Raw genomic sequence first — 16,914 nt, 5'->3', positions numbered from 1 at the left:
TTCTTATTTTTAATCATATTTGTGCTTGAAAATCATTCAAAATAACACATTTTCAAAAATGTATTTTAATTAAATCATTAAAGCAAACGCTTAGCTTAAAGATAAAGGGGAATTTAAAGTCTCAGATTGTGGTGACATGAGATATGACAGATACCATTATCTGGACTTTTGAGGCGGTTTTTTCCTCCTCGTTATTATTTTGAATTTATTTTGATTGAACTATTCTGTTATCAACTGCATATCTTCCAGCTATAGATATCTTGTTTAGTTATAGTGGTTTTTGCTGAAGTTTCCCAGTTTTTTTGATTTGAGTGAGTCTCTGTGCTTCACCATTTCCATTTCTCTTCCTAACAAAAGATGCTACATGCTGTTTTGTCTTATAGTGAGCGTACAGGAAAATATCTGCATGGGGACGGAGCTGTGACTCACTGATCGCTAATGAAGGTGAGCATTTTTCTGGAGCCAACAACTGGAGGAATTAAAAAATTTTTTATACTTATACTTTGCTCACACTTTTTTTCAGTACTGAAAGCAGATGGCAGGTGCTTCAGCAGAACAAATAGATTTTCTGTAAGTAAATTGCAGCGGAAAAAATTGAAATTGTACTTTGCAGGTACCAGCATTACTGTTCAGCAAGTCTATGTCTAGAAGTCTTTAGAATAATGGGTCAAGGGTCAGCAGACTCTTTACAGAGTTTCTAATATCAATAGAAATGTCCTTTACTGGTTTCACCTATTTTGCAGAAGACATACTGGAATGACAATGACCTCTTTGGGTTTCAAGATCACGTTGATAGGGATGTGCATTCATTTTTGAAAACAAAATTTAAAATGCAGTGAAACAGGCCGTTTCATGTTATTTTCAAACAAATAAAATAGACATCACAGAAACATAGGCCTGATATTCCAAAGGGTTTAACCAGGCAGGAGAGGCTCTTGCTCGGTTAACCCTTGCTGAGTGAGCCGACAGTCGATATTCAGCGGGACTTAACTGGTTAGTGCTGCTGAATGTCAGCAAACCAGCCATCCTTGAACTGGGCAGGTTAGGGGTGGGCCAGGGGCAGAGTTAGGGCAGAGGATCAACTTATCCAGTCACTCCTGGATTCTATGTAACATGCCTAGAGATTGGCGCCGAAATTGGCATGGATTAACAATGCGCATAATTTAACAAGCTTAACAAGCTAATGAGCGCTGATAACAGCACTTAACAAGCAATAATGAGCACTAATTGGCACTGGTTAGAATTTAGGCGCACAAGTCTCTAAGCATATTCTGTAATGAATGCGTGTAGGCAAAAAGGGTTGTGGTTATGGGCGGGAAAATGTTTTGTACTTTTTTGGGATTTTGCCAGGTATCTGTGACCTGGATTGGCCACTGTTGGAAACAGGATGCTGGGCTTGATGGACCTTTGGTCTGTCCCAGTATGGCAATACTTATGTACTTACGTACTTATGAGTGAGGGAAAGAAGAACGCCCTTAAGAAATTAAATGGGGCAACTGGTCTGTTACAAGTGCATAGAGCCAGGACATGTGACATGAGAATGCAGAAGTGAGAAAGTGCAAGTGAATGGTCCAGGTGTGGATTGGGCCGGATCCGCTTATGGCACAATATCTAATGTTGCATCAAGTATTCCAACAAGTGTGAAACCTTGGCTATTGAAGAGAAGCAAAGCATTGCTGAAACCTAGAGGGCACTACACCTTCATCCTATGCCCCCTCGTTCCAATGCTTCCTTTCATTTGAAGGAGGTGCACCTCCTGTGCATTTATGCCACAGAGATATTTAAATATTCCTATCATATCCCTTGTCTCCTGTCTTTCTTCCAAAGTCTGCCCCATATGCTTATAACAAAGACCAGAGCCATTTTAGTAGCCATGCTCTGGACTGACTCCATCCTTACAGTTTTTCTTTTTGAAGGTGCATTCTCCAGAACTGTACACAGTACTAGTGATGGGCAGTCAGAAAAATGTTGTTTCATTTTGTTTTCTGTGTCATTTCTGGGAATGTTTGTTTTGCTTCACAATGTTGACTTTTGGTGGTACACTGTGTTTTCTCAGTGCGGAAAGCACATTTAAGGTTCAATATTTTTTCTGTTCTTTTGATTTGGCATCATTCATTCCAGTCCTCAGCAGGTTTGTCTTTTCAAGTCAAGGTTGTTTTCCTTCACCAGATGTTTTGTTACCTTGGATTTAGATACCATCATTAGACCCCTGACGTAGGCATTTTATGCTGAAACACGGACCATGTTGAGTCTGATCAATAAAATGAAGTTAAGACTTCCCCATTCTTGAAGGCTTCTTGTGTTTTCTTGCCTATTTGCTTCTGTGCTTTTGGATTCCCTCTCCTTTGTATTCTGAAATCTAAGTACACTACATCTAGTGCTCCTCCTCAATCCCGCTCTCTGGTCACCCATTCAAAGGAATTAATCAGATTCTTTTGACAAGACCTACCGCTAATAAGACCATGTTGCCTCGGGTCCTGCAATCCACTGGATGCCAGAAACCTCACTGTTCTTTGTTCTACAAGCATTTCCTTTAATTTATTCACCACAGAGGTCAGACTAACCGGTGGTAGCCCTGTAGTTCCCAACCTTCTCCTTACTTCCACTTTTGTGGAGAGGAACCACATTCATCCTTTTCCAGTCCTCCAGGACCACTCCTGACTCTAAACAAGAAGACAAATAGGAAACCTTTATTCCCTCTTTGACTTTAGTGGAAAATTAAATAAATGAAACAATATAATTCAGTGCTCTGGAACTCTTTGCCTGAGTTTATGGTAAAAGCGTATGGAGGAAAAGTCCATATATTGTTATTAAGATAGACTTGGAGAAAGCCACTGCTTATGCCTGAGAGTAAGTAGCATGGAAACTTGCTACTTTTTGCGATCCTGGCAGGTACTCGTAACCTGGAATATCTGCTGTTGGAAATAGGATACTAGGCTTGTTGCACCTTTTGGTCTGACCCAGTATGGCAATTTTTATATTAACAGAAAAAGGAAATGAAATGGAATAATATGAACATCTATTCCAAGCACAACCCTAATATTTGATTGATTTTCTATTTATAATCACATTCTTTCTATGTTCATTTCTAGGTCTGTGAAAATTATTGATGATGGACAGGACCTGCGCCTTTTTTTTCGGCTGGCATCATCAGATAATCGTGAATGCCAGTTTTCAAGCCACGAAAAAGATCACTCTGAACCATTTGTCTTGTGTAATTATGGGTCTCTTCAGCTACAAACAGGCCCTGTTTTCAAGACAAGCAAAATACATATTTATTTATTTATTTATGGATTGATTTAAAAGCTTTCTAAGTTGTCTTCCTGGTCTGAAGACTGCCTGTGGTGATGCACAAAGTAAAAATATAATATAATATGCAAATGATCTTGATTCTAGAAACAAACACTTGCACACCCTGGATACCCTGACTCAGACTGCTGTTTGCAGGCACAGTTGAAGCAGCTGGTTTTGGTTGTTTCTTAGAACAGGCTTGGGTTCATGTTGATAGGACAGCCTGACAATGCCTGTATTCCTCTTCTAGTGTGTGAATACCTTTCTATGAATTTCACTTTCCTGTAGAGTCAATCCCATGTTTTTTCACAAACATGAATTAATCAGTTTACAACAGGGGGTTCTCAACCTAGTCCAAGGCAGTCAGATTTTCAAGATATCCACAATGAAAATGCATGAGAGAGATTTGCATACAATGGAGCCACTGCATGCAATTCTCTCTCAAACAGCATAGATAGGAGTGGCCTAGTGGTTAGAGCTTCAGTCTTGCAATCCAGCGGTGGCCAGTTCCCCACTGCTGCTCCTTGTGATCTTGGGCAAGTCACTTAACCCTCTATTGCCTCAGGTACAAATTTAGATTGTGAGCCCTCCTGGGCCAGAGAAATATCCAGTGTATCTGAATGTAACTCACCTTGAGCTACTACTAAAAAGGTGTGAGCAAAATCTAAATAAATAAATGGATACTGACCATCACTTCTTTGGACATTGGCTGCAACTTATAGTGCACTGTAAGTATGAAGTTGTGGCAGAAATGTTTGCTTATAGCTGCTTGCATTTATGAAAGTCAAGTGTTTTTGATGACCAAATGCTTAAGAAGTTTTGATATATATTTAAGATTAAAAGGTTTTGATAAGAATTAAGAATTGTTTGGACCAATGATTTCAGCAAATCATAGAGTGAGATCTCTATGTAGAATGAGTTGCTGCCAAGGTCCAGAGAAGTGATGGTTGGTATCTATGCTGTTTAAGAGTTGCAATATGAGTTGTTGATACAGCTCTGGGTTTATTGTATTAATGATTTCTTTTTTACCCCTGCTATTTGGACCTTAAAAATGGTTTTATTACTGCAATTCTCTCTTATGCATATTCATTGTGGATATCCTGAAAACCTGTCTGGCTGTGTTTCCCAAAGAGTTGAGAACCCTTGATTTACAGCTGCAGGGAAGACCAGACGCTGTGGACTGCAGAAAACAATGGCAAACTACTGCAGTATTGTGCCAAGAATGTCATAATATGGTTGGCAACAACTATAACTGTTAAAGTGTACTGTGCAAAAGGTTGGGGGGAAACTAATTTTCGCCTCTGTGAAATATCACTTTTCTTGATTTCTTCATAAATTAATACATTGATCCTGCATTATACTCTATGGGAATTGTCATAATTCTGTTTCCCTAGTCATTACGTTGAAGAACTTTTGACAGCTTTTGACTATGTAAGCTTCTGCATCACAAACATGTTAGAAATATCAAATCTTCATTAAATAATGCCCAGATCAAAACATGTTCCTTTCACGTCTCTTTTCCTTGAATTGAATAGATCACAATAAAGTCAACTGATGCCCTTTTTAAAGATAAGAGTAAAGAAGCACATATATTTGCATATTAGGGTTGGTTCTGTAGCTCAGTGGCAGGGCACAGTATTATGCAAAGGGATCTGACATTGATTCCCATGTCAAGTTTTTTGTTGGCCAGGTCATGTGGTCCTGAGGAGACTATCAGAGCTTCCAAGTTACTCAGTTCCAGGAGGGAGATTTTAGGCCAATCCTGGATTTCTGCCAACCTCATCCTGAAGCATTATGGAACCTGCAGCACTGATTTCAATTGATAGAATCAGGGACCACAAATACTGCATTGCTTTGGAATGAATGTTTAAAAGTAGGACTGGCCAAAACTCTCCCTCCTGACAGAGGCATACCTACATGGGTCGTCAGAGGAGTGGCTGCTTCCCCAAGTAGACTTCTGATGGCATGGCGCTTATTTTTCCACACAATCTGTTGTGTTTAAAATATGCACTGGTGTCATCAGCAGTCCACTCTCTGCAAGGAGGTTAGATAAAACAGGAGACAAACTGAGCCTATCTAGTCCATTGTATGAGCTGAAGCTAGTAGGCGGAGCTTGCCAGTAGTAGGCAGAGCTTGCTTCGGTTTTAGTACACACAGAACTATAGCAAACGCTATTGAAAACAATAGCAAAAGATTATTAGAAATAAGGGACTTTCTATGCGTGGTCCATCTGTAACAAGTCTAAAGCTGTTCCAGTTGGATAGACAATGCCTTAAAAGGTGGAGGATAAAACAGATATATATTTTTTACTTATTGGACAGATTTTTAATTTATTTGAAAGCTTCCCATATTTAGATATAAATATCATAAAATAAAAATTGAATATCACTAAAACAGCTTAAAATTGATTGTAGCTGGTAGCAAAAGCAGTTATAAAACTCTGTATTGTGTGCTCATTTTTCTACACTGTTCTATACAATACAGATGGCTAAATTTAAGTGAGGATAGCCTGTTTCCTGATAGGTTCATCTTAACCAGTGGCGTAGCCAAGGGTGGGCATGAATGGGCCCAGGCCCACCCAGTAGCAGCACACCTATGATGTGGCTGGCAGAGATTCTCAAGCCCCACCAGCCGAAACCTCCCAATAACTGTCCCTCCTGCATACCTTGTAAATAGCTGATGTTCGCCTGCAGCGAGCAGCAACTAATACATGCTGTGGGGCCAACATGAGCAGTGTGTATTAGTTGCTGCTCGCTGCTGGTGAAAATCTGCTACTTAAAAGGTATGCGGGGGGGGGGGGGGTGTTTGAGAGACCATATGGTATGCAGGCGAGAAAGGGAGAGACCAATTCACTTGTGGGACAAAACAAACAGAGTTCTGCCCACCCATCTTGGGCCCAGGCCCACCCAAAATTGGGTGTCTGGCTACGCTCCTGATTAACTGTTGCTGTAATCATTAGATGGAAATAAAATTAAACTCTCCTTTCATTGGGGCACATGGAATCACATCTTCATATGTTTTGTAGAAGTTTACCATTTAGATACTCAAATGGATTATTCTGTTTTGAACATGTTTCAGGGGCAGTTGGTTTTTATAAGTCAAAATAAAAATAAATATTTTGTTTCATTCAGATCTCTTTTGTTTAAACATAACGAAATGGGCTATAAGCCCCTAATGCAGTCCATTGTTTTTCTTATAATTTATTCCTGTGATGATTTATACTGTGCCAAAACTGAAAACTCATATCTCTATCTGGTCAATAATAAAAGGAGCTCATTGTGAACACTATCCACCCTAAAAGGTTGTTTTGTAGCTGTACATGAGGAATTGTGATATTGAATAAATAAGTATATGTTTTTGTTCCTAGTCATGCATCCAAAGTTTATATAATCCTTTCAAGAAAGACAGTTAATCGTTTTAATTTAATAGTGAAATGAAACCACAGAGGCATGGTGTGGATGCATTTTCAATATGGTAATACTAGGGCCCAGCTACGGAACAAGTTATTTTTAGTTAGTCTTCACTGGACCAAACTTGCTTTCCTTGTGCCTTGCTTTCCTTGTGCTAGCTGGATAGGCAGTGTCTTAAAAGGTGGAAGATAAAGGATTTTTTTCCTACATTTATATCACACAATAAATAAAGAAACATTATCCAAAGCAAAGTCGGGTTCAATGTGGCTTACATTTTAAAATACAGTGAGACAGAATAATAGAATTCAGTTATAACAGGGTAGCAAATAGATGGATATGTCTGAAACATTTAACAAAGTTGAGATTAGCATATATACCCAACTGGCCATTTAAAAGTCTGTCCTTTAATAATGCCACATGTTCAGAAATCAGAGCCATAAGTATAAACAGTTATTCAAAAATTATTACATGCCTACACCAGAACAGGCATCCATACAGACATTCAAAAGTAAACAACAACTTCAACAGAGTACACCCAAAACTTAATTTTAATTTTCTCATTTCCATCTTTCAAAACTCCAGACAGCAGATGTACAGATCACAAGGACCCAAAGCAGTCCAAAACAAGTAAAGTCAGAAACAACACAGTTTATACCTAATTGTTCCACTATCCTTAGGATTCACCTTTGGGTTTAAAAAGCAAAACCATGTGCATGTAAGGACTGGATAAATGAATTAAAACAAAGTTTAAAGCAAATGTCCGTAATATGTAATACTTAGTAGCAATAATGAAACAGTGATGGAATATTCATATAGCAAACAGCCTGAGCCAACAGATTTATTTTTAATTCAGCATAATTAACTTTGTATGAACTTGGTGGCTAATAGTGTGCTGAACTGGACAATGTTGGCTCATTTAGACTGACTCTGGGCTTCTGTATGAAGGTAACTCTGTCCTCATTATTCAATATCTGTCTTTTAAGTAATAGTAATAAAAATATCAAATGCATTTTTATAATATACTATTGCAATCCACAAAAAAAGGAGCAAGTTCCAACATGCCATCTTTTTCTTTTGATGTAGGAAGAGGAAAAAAATGTTTTTTAATGCTCTCAGGTTTCAACTTAATTCATGTTTAATGTGTGATATAAATGTTATAAATAACTAAATACATAAGTATATAGAAACTCTGAATGTTGCGCACCTGATTCTCATAACATGATGTCTGTTTTAGTGGCCCTTTACCAAGAGAACAAAAAGATCCCTATAACCAGCCCCTCCAAATGACACACTGATTAGATTTATAACAAATTAATACTCTACATATGAAAAGTTATTCCCTACGAGGAAACAGTAAAGCGGCTAGGGCATTTCAGTTTGGAGAAAAGACGGCTGAGGGGAGATATGATAGAGGTCCATAAAATAATGAGTGGAGCAGAACGGGTAGACATAAATCGCTTATTTGCTCTTTCCAAAAATACGAGGACTAGGGGGCACACAATGAAGCTACAAGTAGTAAATGTAAAACAAAACAGAGAAAATATTTCTTCACTCAACATGCAATTAAACTCTGGAATTCATTGCCAGAGAATGTAGTAAAAGCAGTTAGCTTAGCAGGGTTTAAAAAAGGTTTGGATGGCTTCCTACTACTACTACTACTACTATTTAGCATTTCTATAGCGCTACAAGGCATACGCAGCGCTGTACAAACATAGAAGAAAGACAGTCCCTGCTCAAAGAGCTTACAATCTAATAGACAAAAAATAAATAAAGTAAGCAAATCAAATCAATTAATGTGAACGGGAAGGAAGAGAGGAGGGTAGGTGGAGGCGAGTGGTTACAAGTGGTTACGAGTCAAAAGCAATGTTAAAGAGGTGGGTTTTCAGTCTAGATTTAAAGGTGGCCAAGGATGGGGCAAGACGTAGGGGCTCAGGAAGTTTATTCCAGGCGTAGGGTGCAGCGAGACAGAAGGCGCGAAGTCTGGAGTTGGTAGTAGTGGAGAAGGGAACAGATAAGTAGGATTTATCCATGGAGCGGAGTGCACGGGAAGGGGTGTAGGGAAGGACGAGTGTGGAGAGATACTGGGGAGCAGCAGAGTGAATACATTTATAGGTTAGTAGAAGAAGTTTGAACAGGATGCAAAAACGGATAGGGAGCCAGTGAAGGGTCTTGAGGAGAAGGGTAGTATGAGTAAAGCGACCCTGGCGGAAGATGAGACGGGCAGCAGAGTTTTGAACCGACTGGAGAGGGGAGAGGTGACTAAGTGGGAGGCCAGCAAGAAGCAGATTGCAGTAGTCTAAACGAGAGGTGACAAGGGTGTGGATGAGGATTTTGGTAGAGTGCTCGGAAAGAAAGGGGCGGATTTTACGGATGTTGTAAAGAAAGAAACGACAGGTCTTGGCGGTCTGCTGGATATGAGCAGAGAAGGAGAGAGAAGAGTCAAAGATGACCCCAAGGTTTCGAGCTGAGGAGACAGGGAGAATGAGAGAGCCATCAACAGAAATAGAAAACGGGGGGAGCGGGGAGGTGGGTTTGGGGGGGAAAATGAGAAGCTCGGTTTTGGTCATATTTAATTTCAGGTGGCGTTGAGACATCCAGGCAGCAATGTCAGACAAGCACGCTGAAACTTTGGTTTGGATGCAAGGTGAGATATCAGGGGTAGAAAGGTAGATTTGGGAGTCATCAGCATAGAGATGGTAGGAAAAGCCATGGGATGAGATTAATGAACCAAGGGAAGAAGTGTAGATAGAAAAGAGGAGGGGACCAAGAACAGAACCCTGAGGTACGCCGACAGGCAGAGGAATAGAAGTAGAAGAGGATCCACCAGAGTGAACACTAAAGGTGCGGAGGGAGAGGTAGGAAGAGAACCAGGAAAGGACAGAGCCCTGGAATCCAAGTGAGGACAGGGTATCGAGAAGTATGTTGTGATCGACAGTGTCAAAAGCAGCGGAAAGATCAAGAAGAATGAGGATGGAATATTGACCTCTGGATTTAGCCAGTAATAGGTCATTGGAGACTTTAGTAAGCGCAGTTTCGGTTGAGTGGAGAGGGCGAAAACCAGATTGTAATGGGTCCTAAATGAAAAGTCCATAGACCATTATTAAAATGGACTAGGGGAAAATCCACTGCTTATTCTAGGATAAGCAGCATAAAATGTACTGTACTGTTTTGGAATCTTGCGACCTGGATTGGACACTGTTGGAAACAGGATACTTGCTGACATGTTTGAAATTATAAGTGAAATTAAATTAAAATGCTACCAACAATAAACAACAACAACTTGGATGCAGTAGCTCATAACTTTGTTTGCTTTGTTTTGAGTGTATGGGAATGACGGCTGCATGGGGGAGTGCAAACAGAGATTACCATAATTGATTTTGACGTATTGCAGTCACTTTGTCTCCTGTTCATCTAACTGGAAGAACTTTAGAATTCTCTGCATAAAAGCTAATAAAAAATATGTTTAATGAAAAGATATCATTTTATATTCTTTTTTGATTATATTTATTTATTGCTATTTCTAATGGTATAGATGGAATTGAGGGATCTATCCAGGTGAGAGAGGTTATTTTGAACTCTAATTTGAGTGACATTAGTACTTCAGTACTCTACCTATTCCATTTCTCTTAGCCAGGTAAAGAAATAGCCAGCTGTGATGAGTTTGTGCAGCGCTGCGTACACTTTGTAGCGCTATAAAAATGCTAAATAGTAGTAGTAGTAGAGAGTGGTGATACCGAATACGATGATATGAAATATAGTGTGAAGCGGGAGCTGCCAGGAAATAGTACTTGTATTAGAAATCAAAAATGGACAACCTGGAATTTTACCCCTGGAATCTAGCAATGCTCATGGGAACAGGGGACATACTAAGATTCTGCTTAACTCAAACAAATTCCATTAGTTAGTCAGCTTTGGTTTTTCCTTTCCATAGGTAACTTCCTGGGAGATGTCCATGACAAAAGGCCTGTTTAGAATGAGCCTCTCAATCTCAGCTCAGCTGTCTAGTTCAAATGAAATAATGATACTCGACTAATGGTCTTATGTCAGTGTCTTCTTGCTTAGCAGCATATCCCAGTTAAACCACTGCTTTCTCAGGCACCAGATTGGAGATAACCCTTCATGTGTCAGGCAGCTGGTGGTTACACAATATTTTATTCTCTTATTGCTGTCTGTGAGCAGTAGTAAATGCAAGGAAGCTGCTCTGATCTTCCAGTGATATAAAACTGAAATTAAACTGTGGTTTCTGGAGTGCCCTTCACTGAACACTTCTAGTAAAGCTCAATAAATATAGGGGGATAATTTCATAAAGCATTTTCCAGATATAGAGGGTAATTTAAAAGAGGGCACCCAGGTTAATAGGGTAGGAAGGTGCCTATTTTTTGCCTGTTTTATAAAGACACGTAAGCACTAATCCCAGGCAGCTGGCTTTTCACACACTATTTCTTATCATCATGTTATTTGTTCTGTGTGTCTTTATAAAATACTAGTACAAATTCTGCAGAAATTGCACATAGATTGAAGAGTTCAAGAACCTAAGAACAGCCATACTGGATCAGACCAATGGCCCATCTAGCCCAGTATCCTGCTCAACAGTGGCCAATCCAGGTCATAAGTACCTGGCAGATACCCAAATAGTAGCAACATTCAATGCTACCTATCTCGGGGCAAGCAGTAGCTTCCTCCATTTCTTCCTCAATAACAGACTATGGACTTTTCCTTTTGGAAACCTCTTTTAAACCCAGATACATTAACTGCTGTCACCACATCCTCTGGCAATGATTCCAGAGCATAAATATTCATTGAGTGAAAAAATATTTTCTTCTATTTGTTTTAAAAGTATTTCCATGTATCTTCATTGAGTGTCCCCTAGCCTATGTACTTTTTGAAAGAATAAAAAATCAATTCACTTTTACCCACTCTACAGCACTCGGGATTTTGTAGACCTCAATCATATCTCCCCTCAGCTGTCTCTTTTCCTAGCTGAACAGAATATAAGAACACTAGTAAAAAAGGCCCGTTTTGGATAAAAATGAAACGGGCGCTAGCAAAGTTTTCCTCGGTGTGTGTATGTTTGACAGAGTGTGTGTCAGTGAGAGAGTGAATGTGTGTGTGTGTGTGACAGAGAGTGAGTGTGGGTGCTTTCTGTGAGAGTGTGTGTGTGTGAGAATGAGTGTGTGCAAGTATGTGAATGTCACATAGTGTGAGACATAGAATGTGTGGGGGAGCTCCCCCCTCCCTCTGTGTGGCTGCAGGACCCCTTCCCCCCTTCTGGTACCCCTCTCCCCCTCTTCTCAGGTCTCAGGACCCCCCTTTCCCCCCCTTGGTCTCAGTACCCCTCCCCCCTCCTCCTCCTCCCTCTTCCTTTCCCCCCCTCTCTGAACTGTGGACCCCCGCCCTCTGCACCCCCAAAAGTTGTCGCCCCTCACCCTTACACCCCCCAAGTTGCCACCAGTACCACTCTCCCCCCCCACATGTTGCCACCGCTGGCCCCGTGCACCCCCCCCCCCGAGGTCGCACCAGCCACTGATGCACCCTCGCCCCCCCCCAAGGTGGCAGCAGCCAGTGCACCACCGTCCACCCCCCCCAAACAGGTTACTGGCGCTCCCCCCCCGTGTCCTACATCAGCTGAGCGCTGCTTCCCCCCCCCCCCGTCAGATAGAAAAACAAAATTTAAAAAGTTAACCTGCCAAAATGTTTTTACGAATGAATCGGGGCCCCGCAGCCAGCCATGGGTTGTGAGCTGTGCATCTGCTCCTCCTCTCATCTTTGACATCACTGCCCCTGGACTGGAGGTGTACCCCATAGCGACGTGAGAGGACTCCTCCTCTCACGTTGCTACGGGGTACACCTCTAGTCCAGGGGCAGTGACGTCAAAGCTGAGAGGAGGAGCAGATGCACAGCTCACAACCCATGGCTGGCTGCGGGGCCCCCGATTCGTTCATAAAACATTTTGGCAGGTTAACTTTTTAAATTTTGTTTTTCTATCTGACGGGGGGGGGGGGGGGGGGAGGGGGGGAAGCGGCGCTCAGCTGATGTAGGACAGAGGGCGGGTGTGAGCGGCGGCGACCTGTTTTGGGGGGGAGGGTGGAGCAGTGGGTGTTGCGACTTTGTGGGCGTGGAGGGTGGAGCAGTGGGTGTTGTGACCTGGGAGGGTGGAGGTGGCGAGCGGTGGCAACATGTTAGGGGGGGTGGAGGATGGTAGTGGTGGGAACTTGGGGGGGGGGGTTAGGGGTGAGGGGCGGTAATTGGGGGGCCGTAGCGTAGTAGTGTTGGGAAGTTGGTGGGGGTGTAGGGGTGAGGGGCGGGGACTTTGGGGGTGTGTGTGGGCGTGTGGTTCGGTGGTTCGTTGGTTCCGTCCCTCCCTTCCTAGGACGTTCAGGCTGACTGCCTGTTTGCTTGCCTGCCTGCTTCCCTCCCTTCCTTCTCTCTCTCAGGTGTGCTTTTTGTTTGGTCGAGTGTATGTGCTCCGCCCTCTACGTCATCACGTTGTGATGCGATGGCGGGGCAGGCACTCATGGTGGGAAAGTGATCTACACCATGACTAACTTTACTTGGAATGCTGGGTAACTTTGCTTCATAGAACGTTGGAGGTACGTTTTATATAGAGAGATAAGTGTTGTCATACTGGGAGAGACTGAACGTCCATCAGGCTCAGTATCCTTTTTCCAACAGTGGTCAATCCAGGTTACAAGGACCTGAAAGATCCCAAAACAGTACATTTGGTTATCTTCGGTTTCGGTTTTCGTTGATTTTTTCAGTGAAAAATTTGTCTCAGATTTCGTTGGTTGCCTCGGTTTTCGCTGCTAATTTTGTGAAAACAAAGGGCGACCCACGCATTCTCCTGCTCATTGTGGCATTGTTTCTCCTTGTGTGAACATCACCCCGTGCATCTAATGCAACACACGCAAGATAAAATCACGTGCTCAAATCTCATTTTCCCTGTTAAGTGTTTCCCTTGCTAATAAGTTAACCCTTTCCCTTTAGCTCCATCATGGGACTATATTTATTCTCTATAAAATGTGTTTTTGGTATGTATTTTGCAGTGTCTAGAACGAATTAATTGGATTTACATTGATTCATATGGAAATAATTGCCTCGGTTTTCGTCTGTTTCGGTTTTCATTGATTGTTTTCGGATGGATTATCAATGAAAACCTAGGTATCACTGTACATTTTATGCTGCTTTCAGCAGTGGATTTTCCCAAGTCCATCTTAATAATGGCTTATGGACCTTTCTTTTAGAAAGTTATCCAAACTTTTAAAAACCCTGCTAAGCTAGCTTCTTTTACCACATTCTTTGGCAATGATTTTCAGAGTTTAATTACATGTTGAGTGAAGAAATATTTTCTCTGATTTGTTTTAAATGTACTACTTATTAGCTACATTGCGTGCCCCCAAGTCCAAATATTTTTGGAAAGTGTAAACAAGCGATTCACATCCACCCATTCCGTTCCACTCATTATTTTATAGACCTCTGTCATATCTCCCCTCAGCCATCTCTTCTCCAAGCTGAACAGCCCAGGCCACTTTAACATTTCTCATAGGGAAATCGTCCCATCCACTTTCTCATTTCCGTCACCCTTCTCTGTACCTTTTCTAATTCCGCTCTATCTTATTTGAGATGCGGTGACCAGAATTGCACACAGTGTTTGAGGTGCAGTCGCACCTTGTAGTGATACAAAGGCATTATAACATTCTCATGTCTGCTTTTCATTCCTTTTCTAATAATTCTTAACATTCTATTTGCTGTCTTAGCCTCCAGTGCACACTAAGCAGATGTTTTCAAACTATCATCAACTATGACACCTAGATTCTTTTCCTGGGAGACTCCTAAGGTGGAACCTTGTATCATGTAGCTAGAGTTTGGGTTCCTCTTTCCCAAATGCATCACTTTGCACTTGCTCATATTAAATGTCATCTGCCATTTCATAAGATCCTCTTGCCATTTTTCAGAATGTTCTTGCGATTTAATAACTTTGAATAACTTTGTGTCATCGGCATATTTAGGGGCCCTTTTATTAAAGGATTCCAGCGCATCAATCCAGAACTACCGCGGCCGCTGGCAGTGGATCTGCCACCAGTGCGTGGCATTTCTGGCGCTGTTGGAATTTATCAAAAATTATCACTGCTGGGTTAGCATGGTAGACCTTACCACCACCTCAATGGGTGGCAGTAAGCACTTACCCCCTTCCGAAATGGCTGCATGGCAAGTGCAAACTTACCATATGGCCTTTTCTTTTTTTTTTCTACCTTTTTACCCGCTGCATTAAAAGGGGACTCTGAGTGCAACAAAAACTCACGCTGCCGCTAGCGCAGGGCCCCTTTTACCACAGTTTAGTAAAAGGGGCCCTTAATTACCTCAGTAGTTATTCCCATCACTCGATTATTTATAATTATTATTATTAACATTTGTATAGCGCTGCCAGATGTACGCAGCACTGAACACCTGACACAGTCCCTGCTCGATAGAGCTTACAATCTAAAAATCCAGACAGACAATTAAGGGCGAGGAAAGTATTGGGTGAGAAGGAACAAGGATAGGGGAATTGAGTAGTGGTTAGGAGCCAAAAGCAGTGGTGGAAAGGTGGGTTTTCAGCATAGATTTGAAAACAGGTAGAGATGGAGCTAGGCATACAGGCTCAGGAAGTCCATTCCAGGCATAAGGTGCCGCGAGGGAAAAGGAACAAAGCCTGGAATTAGCAGTGGAGGAGAAGGGGGATGACAAGAGAGATTTGTCCAGCGAGCAGAGATTACGGGGAGGAATGTAGGGAGAGATGAGAGAGGAGAGGTAATGGGGGGCTGCAGAATGGATGCATTTAAAGGTCAGTAAGAGATGTTTGAACTGTATGCGGAAGCGGACTGGGAGCCAGTGAACTGACTTGAGGAGTGGGCTAGTGTGGGTAAAACGATTTTGGTGGAAAATAAGTCGTGCCGCAGAATTTTGGACAGACTGGAGAGGAGAGAGATGGCTGAGCGGAAGACCAGTGAGAAGCAAATAGTCCAAGCGAGAGGTGACAAGGGTTTGGATAAGGGTTCTGGTAGCGTATTCAGAGAGGAAGGGGCGAATTTTGCTAATGTTGTAGACAAAGAAGCGACAGGATTTGGCCGTCTGCTGGATGTTAGCGGAAAAGGAGAGGGAGGAATCAAAGATGACTCCTAGATTGCGAGCAGATGAGACAGGGAGGATGAGGGTGCCATCTACTGAAATAGAGAATGGGGGGAGGGGCGAGGTGGGCTTGGGGGAAAAGACAATAAGCTCAGTTTTGGCCATGTTCAGTTTCAGGTGGCGGTGTGACATCCAGGCAGCTATGTCGGTCAAGCAGGCTGAAACTTTGGCCTGGGTTTCAGCAGTAATGTCAGGTGTGGAGAGGTAGAGCTGAGTGTCGTCCTAGCACAGACCCCTGCAGAACCCCACTATCTACCCGTCAACATTACGAATACTGACCATTTAACCCTAGTATCTGTTTTCTATCTTTTAACCAGTTTTTAATCCACAATTGGACAGTACCTTCTATCCCATGACTCTCTAATTTCCTCAAGAGTCATTCATGAGGTACTTTGTCAAATGCCTTTTGAAAATCCAGATACACAAGATCATCGGCTCACCTTTATCCACATGTTTGTTCACCCCTTCAAATAAATATAATAGATTGGTTAAGCAAGATTTCCATTCACTAAATCCATGCTGGCTTTGTCTCATTAATCCATGCTTTTGAATATGCTCTGTAATTTTGTTCTTAATAATAGTCTCTACCATTTTGCCTGGCACCGACGTCTCTAATTTCTCGGGTCGGATTCGGTGCAGGAATCAGGATTGGAGCATAATAAATAAATTCAATCCTCAATTGGCCTGGCTGCCCTGGCAGAATCGAAGAGAAAGCAAGCTACACAGCACAGGTGCAAATCTGAGCCTGACACTGCCAGCTCTGGCCCCTGGAGGAGTCAGTCAGAGCTCAGAGGAGGACCAGCAGGACCATTCTTGCACTGTTGTGACTCTCTACAGTGGAACCTGCCTGCAGGAGCCAGCCAGCCCTTAATCTCTTGGAGCACCAGCTAAGGGGGCCATTCTATGTAGAGCTCTGCTTCTGTACACCCCCCCAACCAATCAACCAACAGCCAGCACAAGTTGGAGAGACTGTGACCCTGCTAGTTGAGAGAGTCTGACTTACCAGTCCAGCAACATTCTTCCTGTACCTTTGCGACTCTGTACAGCG

This window comes from Microcaecilia unicolor, chromosome 6 (genome assembly GCF_901765095.1).
Source record: "Microcaecilia unicolor chromosome 6, aMicUni1.1, whole genome shotgun sequence".
In the NCBI taxonomy this organism is placed as follows: domain Eukaryota; kingdom Metazoa; phylum Chordata; class Amphibia; order Gymnophiona; family Siphonopidae; genus Microcaecilia; species Microcaecilia unicolor.
This window is presented reverse-complemented; position numbering follows the sequence as displayed.